The sequence below is a fragment of the Rattus norvegicus genome, chromosome 6, assembly GCF_036323735.1.
Source record: "Rattus norvegicus strain BN/NHsdMcwi chromosome 6, GRCr8, whole genome shotgun sequence".
Taxonomy (NCBI): Eukaryota; Metazoa; Chordata; class Mammalia; order Rodentia; family Muridae; genus Rattus; species Rattus norvegicus.
In genome coordinates, this window is record NC_086024.1 from 112,879,684 (window position 1) to 112,898,190 (window position 18,507).

Sequence of the window (18,507 nt, forward strand, 5' to 3'; positions counted from 1 at the left end):
CCTTTACCCACTGTCACACCCATCAGTTTTACAGATCTACTTTTCTAATTGCGGCCTAGTAAAATTGTTGTTCTCTAGAGAACCACTGGACAGTGAGGGCTCATCGTGTTGTCCCCACCCCAAATGCTATGCTTTCCTCTGTGGAAAAGGAGAGTTGTTGGTCAGAACACAGATCCATTCCTTTTGTCCCATCCTCCAGCCGAGGTATTGGTCTCTCCCTTTCCGTTTTTCCCACATTAATCATTTTAACCTTGTCCTCAGTAGGCTCTTTTGTCTCTCATTAGCATAGCAAGCCAGTGGGCTGTAAGGATTGCCCTTTTGTTTCTTTCTGTGTTGTGCTGATTTGATTCTGCTTGGGGCAGGACTAGGTAGTCTCGAGAGGTGTGGCCTTGTTGGAGGAGGGTCGTCGCTGTGGAGGCGGGGCTTTGGGGAAAGGTATATCTACCCAAGCTCTGTCCAGGCCCAGACACAGTACTCTCTCCTTCCCACCTTGGAGTTCATTTGGAGGCTGAGGCGCGTGGGATAGCTGATCTAGGCCTACTGGGTCTCTACAAGGAGATCAAGGGCAGCAGGACAACCGAGAAACACTATATCTTGGGAAGAAAGGATCTTCCTTCTTCTGAGAAGCTGAAGTTCACCAGGTATGTTGATTTGGGTCCTGAATACAGAAGCTTCCGGGAGTACATGTATTTCATATTTTTCTCCGCAGAGTGTCCGGGATGGGGAGCAGAGGTCACTGGGTGACAACCATGGATAAAAATTCTTAAGGACTTCCTTGACGACTGGGCTGCTCAAACCTGGCATCTTTCATTAGTTGCCTTGCCTGCCTGCTTTCCTCCCTCCTTCCTTCTCTGCAAGAAAGCAAGTCACTCTTGCTTTTGTGTGTGGGATTTCGCTAGAGGTCTTGACATCCCTTGGTGTATTGTATCCTGGAATTGTAAGCCAGATTCCCCTGCCTCCCTTGTAAATTGTGTATTGCTGGAATAGTTTAACCACAATAAAGATGGTACTGTTTTCCAAAGAAGGTTGGAGGATGAGGCTGCTGTGCCCATTGCCAAAGCAGCCCCAAGATGGTGTCCCTCATTTCCTACTTCAGCACAAACTAAGGACGATGCTTATGAAGCATTTATGAAAGAGATGGGAGGGCTGCTGTGACAGAGTCTCCTGCCAGGACAGGCTTCTCTCCAGAGGACTGGAGTGTGGAACAACAGACACTTGCTAAACTTAGAGGGAAGAGCAATGTCCACTGTCAGGTGTTGTCCAAGTCCCGTTCCAGGAGCCTCCTAATGTTTGTCTGCTGGGATCCCCACGCAACTCGTTTCTTTATAATCGACCAGGACGTGAAGGAATGAACCCTCCCCACCTCTGTGCCCTTTGACACCACCATATCCTCCGTCTCATCCCCTCTCTATTTTGGGAATTCTGTAAGGGAGGTCTTAGTTTCTCCTTTTCACTCATGTGCAGTGGGGACTAGAGTAGAAAATTCTGGAGGAAAAAAGATTATTCCAACTTGACTTTTGTGATTGAGTTATTTTTAAAATTTTCCTGTAAATATTTTGTAATATTTTCCTTGTACTGAAATGGATTACAATATCCCTTACTAATTCATCACATGGTATGTGGGAAGAAATATACGAATCTGGGATTAAAGATAATTTTCCAAAAGCCAAAGTCTTTGCGTGTTTTATAAAGAAATAAAATGTTGCATATCAAGATAAAAAATGCTTTCCCAAATAGATTTCAAATAAGACCTTACTTCAAATATAAATAGTTTAAAGGTAAATGATGTGGAATGGTGCCTGCTGGGAAACCCTGAGGGTGTCCCGAAACAAAGGCCTCCTGCACCGTGAGCACAAGGGACTGATGAGACTCTAGCATGATTTGGAATAATGCATCTCATTTCCCATACTGTCCTGTTACTCCGGATGGGTGGTAGATCACATCCCACCCACCAACTCACACCACAAGTCAGATATGGCACCCCCTTGGATAATTCACCAACCTCTAGATGTGCTTCAGGCCACAACCAATCCCCACTCCTTAAGTCTCCTGGCACAAGTACCCCGCAAAGCCCTTCACCCTCAACAGCAAATAAAAGCAGAACCAACGGAATGCCGGTTGGCAGAACCTATAGCACTTCAGTCCTCTCCTGTCATAGGAGTGGAGGGTTGCATCTGAAACTACAAATTGGCCAGCAGAAGGAGAGTAGCAGAGGGCCTGAGGCGGCGGCAGGAGGAGCAAGAGAGGAAGGTGCTAGACCTCTCAGAGATGGCATGCCAACAGCTGGAGAGGTTTGACGAGCTGAGGGAGCAGAAGCTGCAGAAGGACTTCCGGGACTTACAGGAAATGATGTAATAGAGTACCAGACAAGCCCTGGACCATCAGAAGAAGCTGAGAGCTGAGCATGGCGGCAGAGCCAAGCTTCTCTCCCTGCAGCTTGGAGATGCTAAGCAACAGCAGCAAAAGAAGCAGGCAGAGTAGGAGCGGCTTCCAGAGGAGGAAGGCCGTTCTGTGTGCATAGCAGGTGCACCCTCAAGAGGAGGTCGTGCAGCTCAACCAGCAGCTGGACAGAGCTGCACATTCAGCAGAGACCTCCTGAAGGTGGACCTGTCAGCCTTCCAGAGCCGGGGCAAGCAGCTGTGCGACTTCATCTCCGGACTCCTTTCCACCACCTTGGACACTGACTATCCCACAGCAGAGAACCAAGCTGAGGGTGAGGGAGCCCTGCAGGAAATGAGGGACCTCCTCTTCTATTTAGAGCAGGAGATCTCCAGAGGCACCTAAGTGAAGGAGGAGGAGTAGGAGGAGGCCTGCATCCAGCTACAAGAGTCACAGGGCTCCCAGCGCCAAGGGCTTCTGCCCGGACCTCTGCCCCCAGCCCAAGCCCAGCAGGGACTCAGGGGAAGGAACACCCGCAGCTGCTGGTCCAGGATGGGACCAGGCAGTGGTACCAGTAACTTCAGGATGCTTCTGCGAAATGCGAGTTGGCCTTTGAGGACCTGAGCAGCAGCAAGGACAGTCAGGACAGAAGGATCAAGATGGACTTGCAGAAGGCAGCCACCATCCCAGTGAGCCAGACCTCCAGCAGTGCAGGTTCAAAGCTCAAGGAGGTCTTCGACAGACTCCACAGCCTGCTCTCTTGACAGCCTGTGCAGTCTGGTGGACCTCCCGAGTCTGTCAGTCTTCACCCTCAGGGGATGGACTTTGTCCAGTACAAACTGGCGGAGAAGTTCGTCAACCAAGGGGAGTCGGAAGTGGCCTCTCACCCCGAAGCTGCCTTCCCCATTGCGGCCGTCGCCTCTGGGATCTGTATGCTCCAACCCAGAGTGGGAGACCTCATCCTCGCTCAGCTCCACAGGCAGTGTCCCTACTCCGTTCCTTTCCACCCTGTTTTCAAGGAAGGGATGGCTTTGGAGGATTATGGACAGATGCTTGGTTACCGAGTGACACATTCCAAGGTGGAGGAACAGGACCACTTTCTGAAACGGATGTCCGGGATGATCCGTTTCTATGCCGCCATCATCCAGCTCCAGTGGCCATATGGAGACCAGCAGGAGGCTCACCCTCACGGCTTACAGCATGGCTGGCGCTGGTTGGCACAGGTCTTGAACCTGGAGCCTCTCCCCCATGTGACAGCCACTCTCCTCTTTGACTTCCTGGAGGTGTGTGGCAATGCCCTCGTGAAACAGTACCAGGTCCAGTTCTGTAAGCTGGACCTTGTCATCAGAGAGGACTACCTGCCCAGAATTGAAGCCATCACCAGCTTAGGACAGATGGGCTCTGTAGTGCGACTGCAGCAGTTCTTGGACAAATGTCTGCAGCGCAGGGAGATCCCTGTCCCCAGAGGTATTCTGACAGCCTCCTTCTGGAACTCTTGATGTCCTTCTTCTCAACTCTGTTTCTGGGGTGGGTGTGGGGGATCTGGGAGAGGAGGGACGCAGAGGGTGGGGGCTGTTTGTGTCGGGGGAAGGGAGGGGTGGTAGCTCCTTTAAGAATAAAGCAACGGATTTGGAAGAATCCTGTCAGGTTGAGAAGCTTGTCTGTGTGTTTTTCTTTACCTGTACCGTGTGAATGAGGCTCTTGTGCTTGACAGCTGTTTGTCAGTCTCTTGGCAGGTTAGGTAGTTCTAGAGGTGTCACAGACACATCCAGAACAGGCCTTTTCCGTTTTCACAAGTATAAGGAGGGGTGAGAAAGGGGCACTTGGCACTTAGCTGAACCTTTCCTCTCTAGTGTCCTTCAGGAGATGACTGACCATTTTCTCGGCTCTTAGCTTGTAGAAAGCCAAGGTGCATCTGTCTTCTGCAAGGCCTGTGCCACCTGGACACTGCTTTCTGGTACTTAGCCCCAGGCCCTGTAGGGGAACACCAGCTGATCCTCCCACCCACCCTGCTTTCCCCCCCTATAGATTGAAATTCCCTGAGGGCTTCCCCTCTGACCCCTTGGGGAAGGTGCCCCATGCTTGGACTTTTGTGAGACCAGAGAGTGGGGTCACTGAGGTCAGGAAAGCTCCCAGAGAACCGTTTTCAGCACCCTCCTTTCTCAAAACCAGTAAGTACCACCTGGGTGAATCTCACCCATTACCAAGATCAGGTGCAACACAAGCTTGCCTCCAGGCACCACCGTGCCTATCTGGAGAACACAGCTCCTTTGTGTTCTCAGAAAACACTTCCAGGAAGGTTTCACCTCAGCCATGCTGCTCCCTTCATCGTCACCGCTCATCTCCTAACTCCGGATGACCGGCATCAACTTTCCCCACAGACCAGACCACTTCTCTTCTTGACTACAAAGCCAGAGTCACATGGCCAAAGCTCACAAGTTCTGCTGCTTACAGGAAGGGGCTGCAACATGGTCCCCTTGTTCTACCACAAGATCTCTGGCTTCCTCTTTCCCAACTCCTTCGCTGCCTAAGCTTGACTGTCATGGATCTGGCTCTGGGCATTGATCTTGACCTCAAACATCCATATGTCTATCTCCTATCCTGAAAGGGGTGTGCCACCCGGCCTGCTTTTAAGTTTTTCTACAACTCCAAATTGCTCTCTCTGACTGACCTTGAACTCAGAGATGTGCTTGGCTTTATCTCCTGGGATTGAAGGAATGTACCACGGTGCCTGGAACTAAAACTCCTCGGTTAGTAGTCCCTTGCCAAACCCTGACACTCTCTCAGTTCAGTTCCATAGGGTTAACTCAGGATTCACGTGTGTTTAATGTGCTGGTGCCCCTTTCATATTCAAACTCAATGTTTAACTTCTCTCCTTTGTAAGCTTGCTATGCATATTTCAAATAGTCTTCCTTAGATGTAGGCAGAGATCTACGTCTCTGATGGGCATTTCTGAGATCTCCTTCCTCAACGCCATGAATCTGTGTCCAAACCTTAGCCTCGTCCACATTCTTCCAACTAGGGCAAAAAGCAGCCATGTTCTCCACCAAAATACTACAAAAAATCAGTCCTCAGGCCCCATACTGAAGTTCTTCCCCACTGAAACCTCTTGGATAGCTCTGCCTGATTCAAATCCCTCTCAGGAACCAGGTCTTCATACTCCTACTGAGATAGCCCTCTGAGCCCAACTTAAAGCATTCCACTGCTTTCCAAGTCCAAAGATCCTCAATCCACAGTCTCCACGGAACTATGCTGGTGGGCTTTGATTATATGACTTCCACCTTTTCTTTCTTTCTTTGTTTCTTTCCTTCTTCCTTCCTTACTTCCTTCCTTTCTTTGTTTTCATTTTTTAAATGAATTGCCTTGAACTCAAGTCTTCCCGATTCAGTAGTGAGTACTGTAGAGAGTGAGTGACCTCTTCTTCAGCCTCGGTCAGCTCACTTCAACTTCTGAAAACCTTTCAGTATTCAGGGTTTAAAACCGAGATGGAGAGAAGTTAGGTCTTTCGAGTTTTTGTTTGTTTATGTGTTTGGTCTTTGTAAATTCCTGGGGTGGGTGGCTCAAACAAGCTAGGTAACTGGTTAAATTCGACAACCGGATGAGATAGGCAAACACATGAACGTCCAGCAAAAGTGAAGCAAACCCACACCCCACATAACTAAAGGAAAGTGTTGCCCGTGGTAAGTGATTGAGAAGGGAATGTTATTGGGTCTGAGAGGACAGTCGAGTGCACTCATTCCCAACACTCACAAGGTGGCTCAGAAACATCTGCTCTTCTAGGACCCAGCGGGTCCAAAGCCCTCTTCTAGCCTCCTAGAGCAGCAGGTCTGCATGTGGTTACAGAATACATGGAGATAAAACACTGATATATACATACATACAATATATATTATATGTATATATTTGTACATCTCTATTACTTTTTGTTGCATGTAGCATAAGCTTGTGTCTGTTTCTGTTTACATGTGTTTGTGTGTGTGTCTGTGTTTGTGAAGCTACCACGACATGTGCATAAAGTCTGAGATTGTCTGTTGTCTTTGGCTCTCTGTCTGACCCTGCTGTCCTCTGGTAGTCAAGTCTGGCTGCAAGAGCCTTTACCCACTGTCACACCCATCAGTTTTACAGATCTACTTTTCTAATTGCGGCCTAGTAAAATTGCTGTTCTCTAGAGAACCACTGGACAGTGAGGGCTCATCGTGTTGTCCCCACCCCAAATGCTATGCTTTCCTCTGTGGAAAAGGAGAGTTGTTGGTCAGAACACAGATCCATTCCTTTTGTCCCATCCTCCAGCCCAGGTTTTGGTCTCTGCCTTTCTGTTTTTCCCACCATAATCATTTTAACCTTGTCCTCAGTAGGCTCTTTTGTCTCTCATTAGCATAGCAAGCCAGTGGGCTGTAAGGATTGCCCTTTTGTTTCTTTCTGTGTTGTATTTCATATTTTTCTTCCCAGTGTCCAGGATGGGGAGCAGAGGTCACCGGGTGACAACCATGGATAAAAATTCTTAAGGACTTCCTTGACGACTGGGATGCTCAAACCTGGCATCTTTCATTAGTTGCCTTGCCTGCCTGCTTTCCTCCCTCCTTCCTTCTCTGCAAGAAAGCAAGTCACTCTTGCTTTTGTGTGTGGGATTTTGCTAGCAGGCTTGACATCCCTTGGTGTGTTGTATCCTGGAATTGTAAGCCAGATACCCCCGCCTCCCTTGTAAATTGTGTATTGCTGGAATAGTTTAACCACAGCCACCGAAATGAAACTAGAACCAAGAGATAATGTTTAGTAGTGTGGGACTAGTCTTGGTACAGAAAAATAAGTGAGTTGTGCTAAGGGTTAGAGGTACCAAATATTTGAGTCTTCTTCAGGCACTATGATGCAGATTAGTAGGACTGAGGGGAAAGGAAGGTAGAACTAGAAATGCTTGCCCACAAGAAAAACTCCAGGGGTACAGTGTGTATTGTGTGCTTACCTCAGCAGTGGTGAAAAGACAAATCTCACAATGGCCAGGCTTGGCAATCACAAAGGTTCAGGTGGCTCTCACTAGTGTTTTTAGATGTCCTTTATGAAAACGAGCAAAACCGGCTGGAGAAGCAGGTCAGTTGTTCAGGGTATGGGCTGTTCTTGTGTAGTTTGGTTCCAGGCACTATAGCCAGTATCTGCTCACAGAGGAAAAGTTAATTTTCTCCAATGGAGTCTCACTGTTTACAAAACCACTCTTAAGGGAAGGCCCCACACCAGATGTAGGTAGCCAACACACATTGAACTCAGGACATTTGCAGGAAAAGTCAGTGCTTTCAACTAGGGAGCAATATCTCGAGCTCTGAAAACAATTTTTTGTTTCTTTTTCTTATTGTTTTGAGCATGTCCATCAATGTTGGTCGTGCTAGAGCAGCCAGCCTTGACGTCATCCAGGAGGTGGAATATGTGAAGGAGGAAGCCAAGATGGTGTACCAGCTTGAGTGCTTGCAGAAGACGCCCCCACCGGTACTCATCTTTGCAGAGAAGAAAGCAGATGTGGATGCCATTCACGAATACCTCCTGCTCAAAGGAGTTGAGGCTGTGGCCATTCATGGGGGCAAAGACCAGGAAGAGCGGACCAAGGCCATTGAGGCATTCCGGGAAGGCAAGAAGGACGTCTTAGTGGCCACGGACGTGGCCTCTAAAGGCCTAGACTTTCCTGCCATCCAGCACGTCATCAACTATGACATGCCTGAAGAAATCGAGAACTATGTGCACCGAATCGGCCGAACTGGGCGCTCGGGAAACACGGGCATCGCCACCACCTTTATCAACAAGGCCTGCGATGAGTCAGTGCTCATGGACCTCAAAGCCTTGTTGCTGGAGGTCAAGCAGAAGGTACCACCTGTTCCGCAAGTGCTGCACTGTGGGGATGAGTCCATGCTGGACATCGGAGGAGAACGGGGCTGCGCCTTCTGTGGAGGCCTTGGTCATCACTGACTTCCCCAAACTCGAAGCTATGCAGACTAAGCAGGTCAGCAACTGAAGAGTTAAATTTCAAAAAGTTAGTCATAAACAAGGTCCGGACTACCTAAGGGAGACTATAGGGCTTGCCGGACCATTTAGAGCTGAAGAGTTAAAATAAAAACTTCATAAAAACTGCAAAAGAACAGCAGATAAAGGGGCAGACAGAGCTGGCCTGAGATGTGCCCAGCCAAGCCTAAAAGCAAGGTCGAGGGATTGTTCCAGGGACCGGCAGCCACCATCTCCGCTGAGTCGGGGGCCATCCGGACGGACGGATGACTCCCTGCTCTACAGATAAAGATAAGACGTTCTCCTATATTGAGAACACCCCAGCCCGCATGTACTGCTTGCAGATGAGACCTTGTACCCATTTCCCTTGCTGATAACCACGTGAAACCCCCTAGCTTCTCCTATATAAACCCCTGCCTAAAGAGGCTCGGGGTCGATTCCTCTGTCTCCTGTGTGAGATACGTGTCGACCCGGGATCCCGCTAAGACCCGGGATCTCGTTAATAAAGCTACCTCCTGCTGTTACATCAAGAATGGCTCCTCGTGATTCCTGGGGGCACCCCATCCCACGATTGGAGCGAGAGACACGTCCCCCGTTTAGGGGTACGCTCTTTCAAAAGGAGCTGACTCCTCTTCAAGCCATGATGCTGCGAATGGCAGATCAGGAAATCCCCGAGGAAGGACGGGGAGTAGAGCAATTTTCAGAGGAACAGGATGAGCAAGACTCTAAAGATTCTGAAGTGGGGAAACAATCACAGAAGCAGGATAAAGAAGATTCCCACTCTGAGGGCACAACTGCTGCCTCTTCACAACACCAGGCTCCTCCACAGTCCATTCCTCCTCAGACACAAGCACCTCCCATGCCAGGACCACCAACTCTTCTACCTCCTGGACCACCTACAGGCACTCCTCCTGGGCCACCTCCAAGGGCTAGTGCATTCCTGAGACCACCTGGAATGCCAGGAATTCAAGGACCTCCTCCTGGTAGACCTCCTGGCTCTCCCCCAAGTCCTCCTCCAGGTCTACCCCCTCAGCCCCTCAAGGGTTCCTCCTGTACTTCCAGGGATAATCTTTTTTCCTCCAGAATTTTCTACTCTAGTCCCCACTAGGCTACTACTCTAGTCCCTGCCAAGGCTTCCTCCTGTACCTCCAGGGATCCCTCCTCATCCTGGGATGATTTGCCCATCCTTGGTGCCTCCTCTTGAACCTGCTCCACCTTCCCTTTACACGACAGGTCTCTTGCCCAACCCAGGGGTGGTGACTGCCCTGCCCAGCCTCATTCAGGGACCAAAGGCAGAAGGTGGAAGTGTAGTCACCATGGAGAAGAAAGCCACAGTGACCATCAGTGCCAAGCCCCAGATCACTAATCCCAAGGCAGACATCACACGGTTCGTGCCCACTGCACTGAGAGTGGGACGTGAGAATAAAGATGCTACTGTTTTCCAAAGAAGGTTGGAGGATGAGGCTGCTGTGCCCATTGCCAAAGCAGCCCCAAGATGGGGTCCCTCATTTCCTGCTTCAGCACAAACTAAGTACAATGCTTTGAAGCATTTATGAAAGAGATGGGAGGGCTGCTGTGACAGAGTCTCCTGCTTCTCTCCAGAGGACTGGATTGTGGAACAACAGACTCTTGCTAAACTTAGAGGGAAGAGCAATGTCCACTGTCAGGTGTTGTCCAAGTCCCGTTCCAGGAGCCTCCTAATGTTTGTCTGCTGGGATCCCCACACAACACGTTTCTTTATAATCTACCAGGACGTGAAGGAATGAACCCTCCCCACCTCTGTGCCCTTTGACACCACCATATCCTCCGTCTCATCCCCTCTCTATTTTGGGAATTCTATAGGGGAGGTCTTAGTTACTCGTTTTCACTCATGTGCAGTGTGGACTAGAGTAGAAAATTCTGGAGGAAAAAAGATTATTCCAACTTGACTTTTGTGATTGAGTTATTTTTAAAATTTTCCTGTAAATATTTTGTAATATTTTCCTCGTACTGAATGGATTGCAATATCCCTTACTAATTCAATGCTTGGTATGTGGGAAGAAATATACGAATCTGGGATTAAACATAATTTTCCAAAAGCTAAAGTCTTTGCGTGTTTTATAAAGAAATAAAATGTTGCATATCAAGATAAAAAATGCTTTCCCAAATAGATTTCAAATAAGACCTTACTTCAAATATAAATAGTTTAAAGGTAAATGATGTGCAATGATCCCTACTGGGAAACCCTGAGGGTGTCCCTCACAAAAGGCCTCCTGCACTGTGAGCAAAAGGGACTTATGAGACTCTAGCATGATTTAGAATAATGCATCTCATTTCCCACACTGTCCTGTTACTCCGGATGGGTGGTAGATCACATCCCACCCACCACCTCACACCACAAGCCAGATATGGCACCCGCTTGGATAATTCACCATCCTCTAGATCTGCTGCAGGCCAAAACCAATCCTCACTCCTTAAGTCTCCTGGCACAAGTACCCTGCAATCCCCTCACCCTCAACAGCAAATGGAACCCATAGCACTCATGAGTCCCTGTTCACAGACCCTATGGCGCTTCAGTGCTCTCGGGCTATCAGAGTGGAGGGTTGCATCTGAAACTACAAATTGGCCAGCAGAAGGAGAGCAGCAGAGGGCCTGAGGCTGCAGCAGGAGGAGCAAGAGAGGAAGGTGGGAGCCCTCTCAGAGATGGCATGCCAACAGCTGGAGAGGTTTGACCAGCTGAGGGAGCAGAAGCTGCAGAAGGACTTCCGGGGCTTCCAGGGCAGGATGGAGAAGGGTCGCAGAGAAGCCCTGGACCGTCAGAAGAAGCTGAAAGCTGAGCATGGCCTCAGAGCCAAGCTTCTCACCCTAAAACTTGGAGAGGCTAAGCAGCAGCAGCACAAGAAGCAGGCAGAGTAGGAGCGGCTTCCTGAGGAGGAAGGCCAGATCTGTGTGCGTAGCCTGTACCCCCTGCAAGAGGAGGTCCTGTCTCAACCAGCAGCTGGAGGCCTCCTTTCAGCAGCACAGAGACCTCCTGAACGTGGACCTGTCTGCCTTCCAGAGCCGGGGCAAGCAGCTGTGCGGCTTCATCTCCGGACTCCTTCCCACCACCTTGGACACTGGCTATCCCACAGCAGAGAATCATGCTGAGGCTGAGGGAGCCCTGCAGGAAATGAGGGACCTCCTCATCCATTTAGAGCAGGAGATCTCCAGAGCCACCTAAGTGAAGGAGGAGGAGGAGGAGGAGGAGGAGGAGGCCTGCATCAAGCAACAGGAGTCACAGGGCCCTCAGCGCCCAAGGGCTCCTGCCCAGACCTCTGCCACCAGCCCAAGCCCAGCAGGGACTCAGGCGAAGAAAGACCTGCAGGTGCAGTTCCAGGATGGGACGATGCACTGGTACCAGCAACTTCAGGATGCTTCTGCCAAATGCGAGTTGGCCTTTGAGGACCTGAGCAGCAGCAAGGACAGTCAGGACAGAAGGATCAAGATGGACTTGCAGAAGGCAGCCACCATCCCAGTGAGCCAGATCTCCAGCAGCGCAGGTTCAAAGCTCAAGGAGGTCTTTGACAAACTCCATAGCCTGCTCTCTGGACAGCCTGTGCAATCTGGTGGGCCTCCCATGTCTGTCACTCTTAACCCTCAGGGGCTGGACCTTGTCCAGTACAAAGTGGCAGAGAAGTTCGACAAGCAAGGGGAGTTGAAGTGGCCTCTCACCCCAAAGCGCCTTTCCCCATTGCGGCCGTGGCCTCTGGGATCTGGATGCTCCACCCCAGAGTGGGAGACCTCATCCTCGATCAGCTCCACAGGCAGCATCCCTACTCCGTTTCTTTGTACCCAGCCTTTAAGGAAGCGATGGGTTTGACGATTATTAATGGAAGCTTGCCTACAAATTGACATATTCCAAGGTTGAGCAACATGACAATATTCTAAAACAGATGGCTGGGATGATTCATTTATCTGCCACAATCATCCCGTTCCAGCGGCCTGACAAAAGCAGGTCAGAACCTCACACTCATGGCTTACATTATGACTGGTGGTCATTGGCATAGGCCTTAAACTTGGAGCCTTTCCTGGATGTGATAGCCACTCTCCTGTTTGACGTCCTGGAGGTGTGTGGGACTGCCCTCGTGAAGCAGTACCAGGTCCGGTATGGAAGATGGTCCTTGTCACTAGAGAGGACTACTTGCCCAGAGTTAAAGCCATCCTGAGCTCAGGATAGATGGGATCTCTGATGCATCTGCAGCAGTTCTTGGACAAATGTCTGCAGCACAGGGAGTCCCTGTCCCCAGAGGTTTTCTGAAGTCATCATTCTGGAGTTCTTGATGTCCTTCTGAACACTATGTCTGAGGCCAGGGGTTAGGGGGTTAACAATAGAGCAACTGGTTTTGAAGTATCCTGTCAGGTTGAGAAATTCGTCTGTGTGTTTTTATTTACCTGTACCGTGTGAATGAGGCTCTTATGCTTGACAGCGTTTGTCAGTCTCTTGGCAGGATAGTTAGTTCTAGAGGAGTCACAGACACATCCAGAACAGGCCTTTCCCATTTTCACAGGTATAAGGAGGGGAAAGAAGGGACCCTTGTCACTTCGCTGAACCCTTCCTCTCTAGTGTCCTTCAGGAGATGGCTGACAATTTGCTCGACTCTTAGCTTGCAGAAAGCCAAGGTGTGTCTGTCTTCTCCAAGGCCCCTGCCACTGGGCCCTGTTTCCAGTACTTAGGCCCAGTCCCTGTAGCCAAACACCAGCTGATCTTCCCACCCACTTTCATTTTCCTCCTTTTTTGCCTATATATTGATATTTCCTAAGTGCTTCCTCTAGGACCCCTTTGGGATGGCACTCCATGCTTCAACTTTTATGAGACCACTGAGTGGAGTCCCTTAAGTCAAGCTCGAGAGGATAATTCTTTTAGGCTCTCTTACCTGGAGGATAATTCATGATCCTCCAGATCTGCTTCAGACTGGTACTAATCCTCACTCCTTAAGTGTCCTGGCTTAAGTACCCTGCCAATCCCCTCACCCTCAACAGCAAATGGAACCCAGGGCACATGTGAGTCCCCGATCACAGACTCTATGGCACTTCAGTGCTCTCAGGCCTTCAGAGTGGAAGGATGCCTCTGAATGTACAAATTGGCCAGCAGAAGGAGAGCATCAGAGGGCCTGAGGTGGTTGCAGGAGGAGCAAGAGAGGACGGTGCATGCTCTGGATGTGTCTCTCAGGAGAGATCTATATCCAACCCCTTTCAGCATGCACTTTTTACCTTCATCAATCTTAACTAATTTCAGTGGCTGTATACCTATGGGCCACATGTGGGGCAGGCTCTGAATGGCCGTTCCTTAAGTCGCTACTCTAAACTTTACTTCCACATCTCCTCCTATTGACATTTTTTCCACTTTGAAGAAGGAGTGGGAGCATCCACATTTTGGTCATCCTTCTTCTTGAGCTTCCTGTGATCTATGGATTGCATCTTGGGCAATTCAAGCTTTTGGGCTAATATCCACTTATCAATGAGTGCATATCAAGTGTTTTTTTCTGTGATTGGGTAACCTCACTCAGGATGACATTTTCTAGTTCATTCCATTTGCCTATGAATTTCATGAAGTCGTTGTTCTTGATAGCTGAGTAACATTCCATTGTATAAATGTACCACATTTTTTTAATCCATTCCTCTGTTGAAGGGCATTTGGGTTCTTTCCAGGTTCTGGCTGTTATAAATAAGGTTGCTATGAACATAATGGAGCACGTGTCTTTGTTGTATGTGGAAGCATATTTTGGGTATATGCCCAGGAGTCATATAGCTGGGTCCTCAGATAGTGGAGTGTCCAACTTTCTGAGGAACCTCCAGACTGATTTCCAGAATGGTTGTACCAGTCTGCAATCCCACCAACAATGGACGAGTGTTCCTCTTTCTCCACATCCTCGCCAGCATCTGCTGTCACCTGAGTTTTTTATCTTAGCCATTCTCACTGGTGTGAGGTGGAATCTCAGGGTTCTTTTGATTTGCATTTCCCTGATGACTAAGGATGTTGAACATTTCTTTAGGTGCTTTTCTGCTTTCGATATTTCTCAGCTGAGGATGCTTTGTTTTGCTCTGTACCCCAATTTTTTTGGGGTTATTTGGTTCTCTGGAGTCTATCTTTTTGAGTTCTTTGTATATGTTGGATATTAGCCCTCTATCAGTTGTAGGATTGGTAAAGATCTTTTCCCAATCTGTAGGTTGCCATTTTGTCCTAATGACAGTATCTTTTACCTTACAGAAGCTTTGCAGGTTTATAAGGTTCCATTTGTTGATTCTTGATCTTAGAGCGGAAGCCATTGTTGTTTTCAGGAAAATTTCCCCAGTGCCCATGTGTTTGAAACTCTTCCCCATTCTTTCTTCTATTAGTCTGAATGTGTCTGGTTTGATGTGGATGTCCTTGATCCACTTGGACTGAAACTTTGTACATGGTGATAAGATTGAATCGATTTGCTTCTTCTACATGCTCACCTCCAGTTAAACCAGCACCATTTGTGGAAAATGCTCTTTCTTTGAACCAGCACCATTTGTTGAAAATGTTCTTTCTTTGAACCAGCTCCATTTGTTATAATGCTATCTTTCTTCCATTGGATGGTTTTAGTATGTCCAATACAGAGGTCAATGCAAGCAGCAAATCAAGCAGCAAATCACTGAACTTAGAAGAGGACCCTGTTTAGGGGAATTAGAGGAAGGATTGAAAGAGCTGAAGGGCCTTGTAACCCTGTAAGAACAACAATGCCAACCAACCAAATCCTCCAGGGTCTAAACCACTATGGAAAGACTATACATGGGACTGACCCAGGGCTCCAACTGCATATGGAGCAGAGAATAGCCTTGTTGGGGCACCAGTGGAAGGGGAAGCCCTTGGTCCTGCCAAGGTTGAACCCCCATTGCAGGGGAATATCGGTAGGGTGGTAAGGGAGGTGGATGGGGGGAACACCCATATGGGGGAGGTATGGGGATGCCGGCTTATGCGGACAGGAAACTGGGAAAGGGAATAATATTTGAAATGTAAGTAAAGACATATATCTAATATATATATTTAAAAAAGGGGGGGTACGAGCCCTCTCAGAGATGGCATTCAGAGAGCTCAAGAGGTTTGACGAGCTGAAGGAGCAGAAGCTGCAGAAGGACTTCCGGTACTTACAGGAAGTGATGGAGAAGAGTAGCAGAGATGCCCTGGGCCATCAGGAGAAGCTGAAAGCTGAGCATGGCCGCAGAGCCAAGCTTCTCACCCTAAAGCTTGGAGAGGCAGAGCAGGAGCAGATTCTCGAGGAGGAAGGTAAGGTCCATGCCCTTCTCTGAGTCCTGAAGTGCAGAGATTGGAGAAGGGGGCCTCCAGGTTGTGGACAGCTTCTAGCCTGAGCAGGGTCAGAACAGGGTGGGCACTGGCCTGTGCTAGCAGAGAGGATTTTCCTTAACTTGTTGGATGCAGAGTTGCTGGCAGAGGTTTTAGGGAGCACAGAAAATCCTTTTGTCATCTGTGGCTTTGTAAGGGAAGGACTTCTTCATATCTCTCCATGGTAGACCCTGGATGAAAAGAGACATTGCATGGTTCTAAACACTTGTTGTCAGGGCAGAATGTGGATGCAATAATCCATTCCCCACCTCTGGAGGTGGGCCTAAGATTAAATACCTTTTGCAGGGAGGAATTTCTGGGAAGGGAATTTATTGGTTAAGCCTGATGGTCCTATGCAGAAAAGCATGCAGTCCCATCTGTCTGATGCTTATTTGGGACCATTTTCACGAGCCAAGGCTTTGATAATTGGGTAAAATGTCACACATCTGTCATTCTAGCATTTGGGAAGCAGGCAAGACATGCCCTGATTTAAGATCATCCCTGCTAAGCAAGGAGGAGGCCAGTCCAGGCCACATGACTTCCTGTCTGTGTAGAAGATTCCTTTTTCCTGGCGGGGTTTCATGATGCCAAGTGGGACTATGCAGGCTGCTGTGGGATCAAACTAGCTGTGAACTCTGAACTAGAATACCAACCCAAATAATTAAAGTGATGGGAAATCGGAGACGGGTTGGAAGGATGGAGGGAAGGAAGAAATGACGTAATAATTTTTGTTTGCTTGTTCTTTTCAGGATAAGGTTTCTCTGTGGCTTTACTGCCATGAAACTCACAATGTAGGAGGTTGCCCTCAAACTCAGATCTACCTGCCTCCTGCCTCTGCCTCCTATGTGATAGGATTAAAGGCTTTTGGCTCTGCCTCTGATGCCACTGTCACCACCACCACTGCATAGAAATATTTAAAATCAGTATCTCCCAATCAAGAGCATCATGGAGTTCCAATGCTAATACTGTGTTTTTCTTCAGGTAAGCTTTTCAGTTATGGCTGATAAATAAATACCAAATAGACTTTCTACAATCAGAGGGAAACTTCTTAAAGGCCCTAATGATTAGCGATATCAGAGCCTCATAAAACAACTGGAGAGTAGGCAAAATAGCCCCCAAAATTCATGTTAAAACAAGACAGTAATCATTCTACAAAACACTTCCCATCTTAGGGTTTCATAGTTTTTAAAACAGATTTATATAACGTATATATACATATACATTTTATACACACACACACATATATACACATATACATATAGAGATATTTGTACACTGTCTCTGTGTTCAAAAATACCAGAAGAGAACATCAAATATCATTATAAATGGTTGTGAGCCACCATATCGTGGATGGGATTTGAACTCAGGAACTCTGAAAGAGCAATCAGTGCTCTTAACCACTCAGCCATCTCTTTAGCTCATGGTTTTACTTCTTCATATCCCTCATTGGCCCCTATGCTAAAGGCGTGGTTTCCAGCCTGTGGTGCTATTGGAAGTGGGAACCTTTAGGATATAGAGCCTAGTTAGTGGAAGGATGTTAGAGCAATGGGAGGTTCTGTCCTTGAAGGAACACTTGGGCCTCTGACTCTTACTCATTCTCTCATGAAGTAGACAGCCTTCCTCCACCTTCTGCCACCAATATGACGGACTAGGCCAAGACAAACCCAACAAGCCTGGATAAAACTGGACTGAAAGACAGATTTCAGAAAGGATGATTTCTTCCTTTAAACTGTCTATGTCAGGTATTCTGTCAGGGCAACAGAAAGCCAGCACACTAAAGAAACCACCTTAAGACAGTAAGCTTCTTACCAGATCACTTCAGACAGGGTGCTGTAGATATTGAGAGCAATGCACAGATACCATGGATTTGCTAAATGAAAGGATGAACTGGGACAAAAAACCTGTTTCAAAGGTGCAATGTTAGGAGATTTCAAGGTTTCAAATCAACCCTTGTGGTATGGAAACGTGAATCTACCAGATGGTGGTGGAAGTCCTAAGGCTCTGTACTACGTTTAACAGAATGTAAGGGGAAACACTACAGTGGCTTTGGCATGTACCAAGAAGGGACACAGATCCTATTTCCAATCATATAACTCCATCTGAGCCACAAAAATTAGGACATCACTATAGTCTCTACGTTTAAGGGGGCTGATCTATGCATTAATAATTACCAAAAATGCTCTTGTATTTTAAGTTTTGCTGAGCAAATTAAACTCTGAACTTAGCAGGCATAGTGTCTCACCTATAACCTCGGCACTAAATGATCTTAGAAGCCTATGGTTCCAATGACCAGAATCCCCTGCAGGTACAGGGAAGCCTTTTACATCTCAGGTTGCTGGACCCAAGCCCAGAGTGTGATATTCAGGACCCCTCAAACAAGACTCAGACACATTGTCAGGTGACTCTGAGACCCAGCTGTGAAAGCCAATGGGATTCCTGAGACAGGAAATGCTGTTTCCATGGGCTTCCCCCACCCCCACCCTGAGGTGGATATTCCCAAACCCTGTACAGCCACTCAAGCTCCTCCCATGGCTACGAACTTATCTAATGGTTCCATCAAATTAAGGGGACCTACTCATACTACAACATGATACATTTCATTTAGGATGTCTATTTATAGGTAGTTCAAGGTCAGAGTTGCTCCCTTCCCAAGATCACCTGCTACTGTGCTGTTTGAGGTTACCCCAGGCCAGTGAGTCACCAAGGAACAGCACACTCCCAGCAGGCAGCCAACTGCCCTAGAAATACACCCACTCCCCCAGCTTTGGTAGAGACTGTCAAGCCCAGGAGCCATCTCAAGCTTGTTTGAACAAACCCTCCCT

At 48.1% G+C, this 18,507-nt stretch overlaps 3 pseudogenes; all 3 read left to right on the top strand.

The window, feature by feature from the left end:
• Nucleotides 1-1,719: 1,719 nt before the first annotated feature.
• Nucleotides 1,720-3,892, top strand: Gle1-ps4 (GLE1 RNA export mediator, pseudogene 4; annotated as a pseudogene).
• Nucleotides 3,893-7,705: 3,813 nt separating this feature from the next.
• Nucleotides 7,706-8,389, top strand: Ddx41-ps1 (DEAD-box helicase 41, pseudogene 1; annotated as a pseudogene).
• Nucleotides 8,390-10,483: 2,094 nt separating this feature from the next.
• On the top strand, nucleotides 10,484-12,660 carry Gle1-ps6 (GLE1 RNA export mediator, pseudogene 6; annotated as a pseudogene).
• Nucleotides 12,661-18,507: the final 5,847 nt, after the last annotated feature.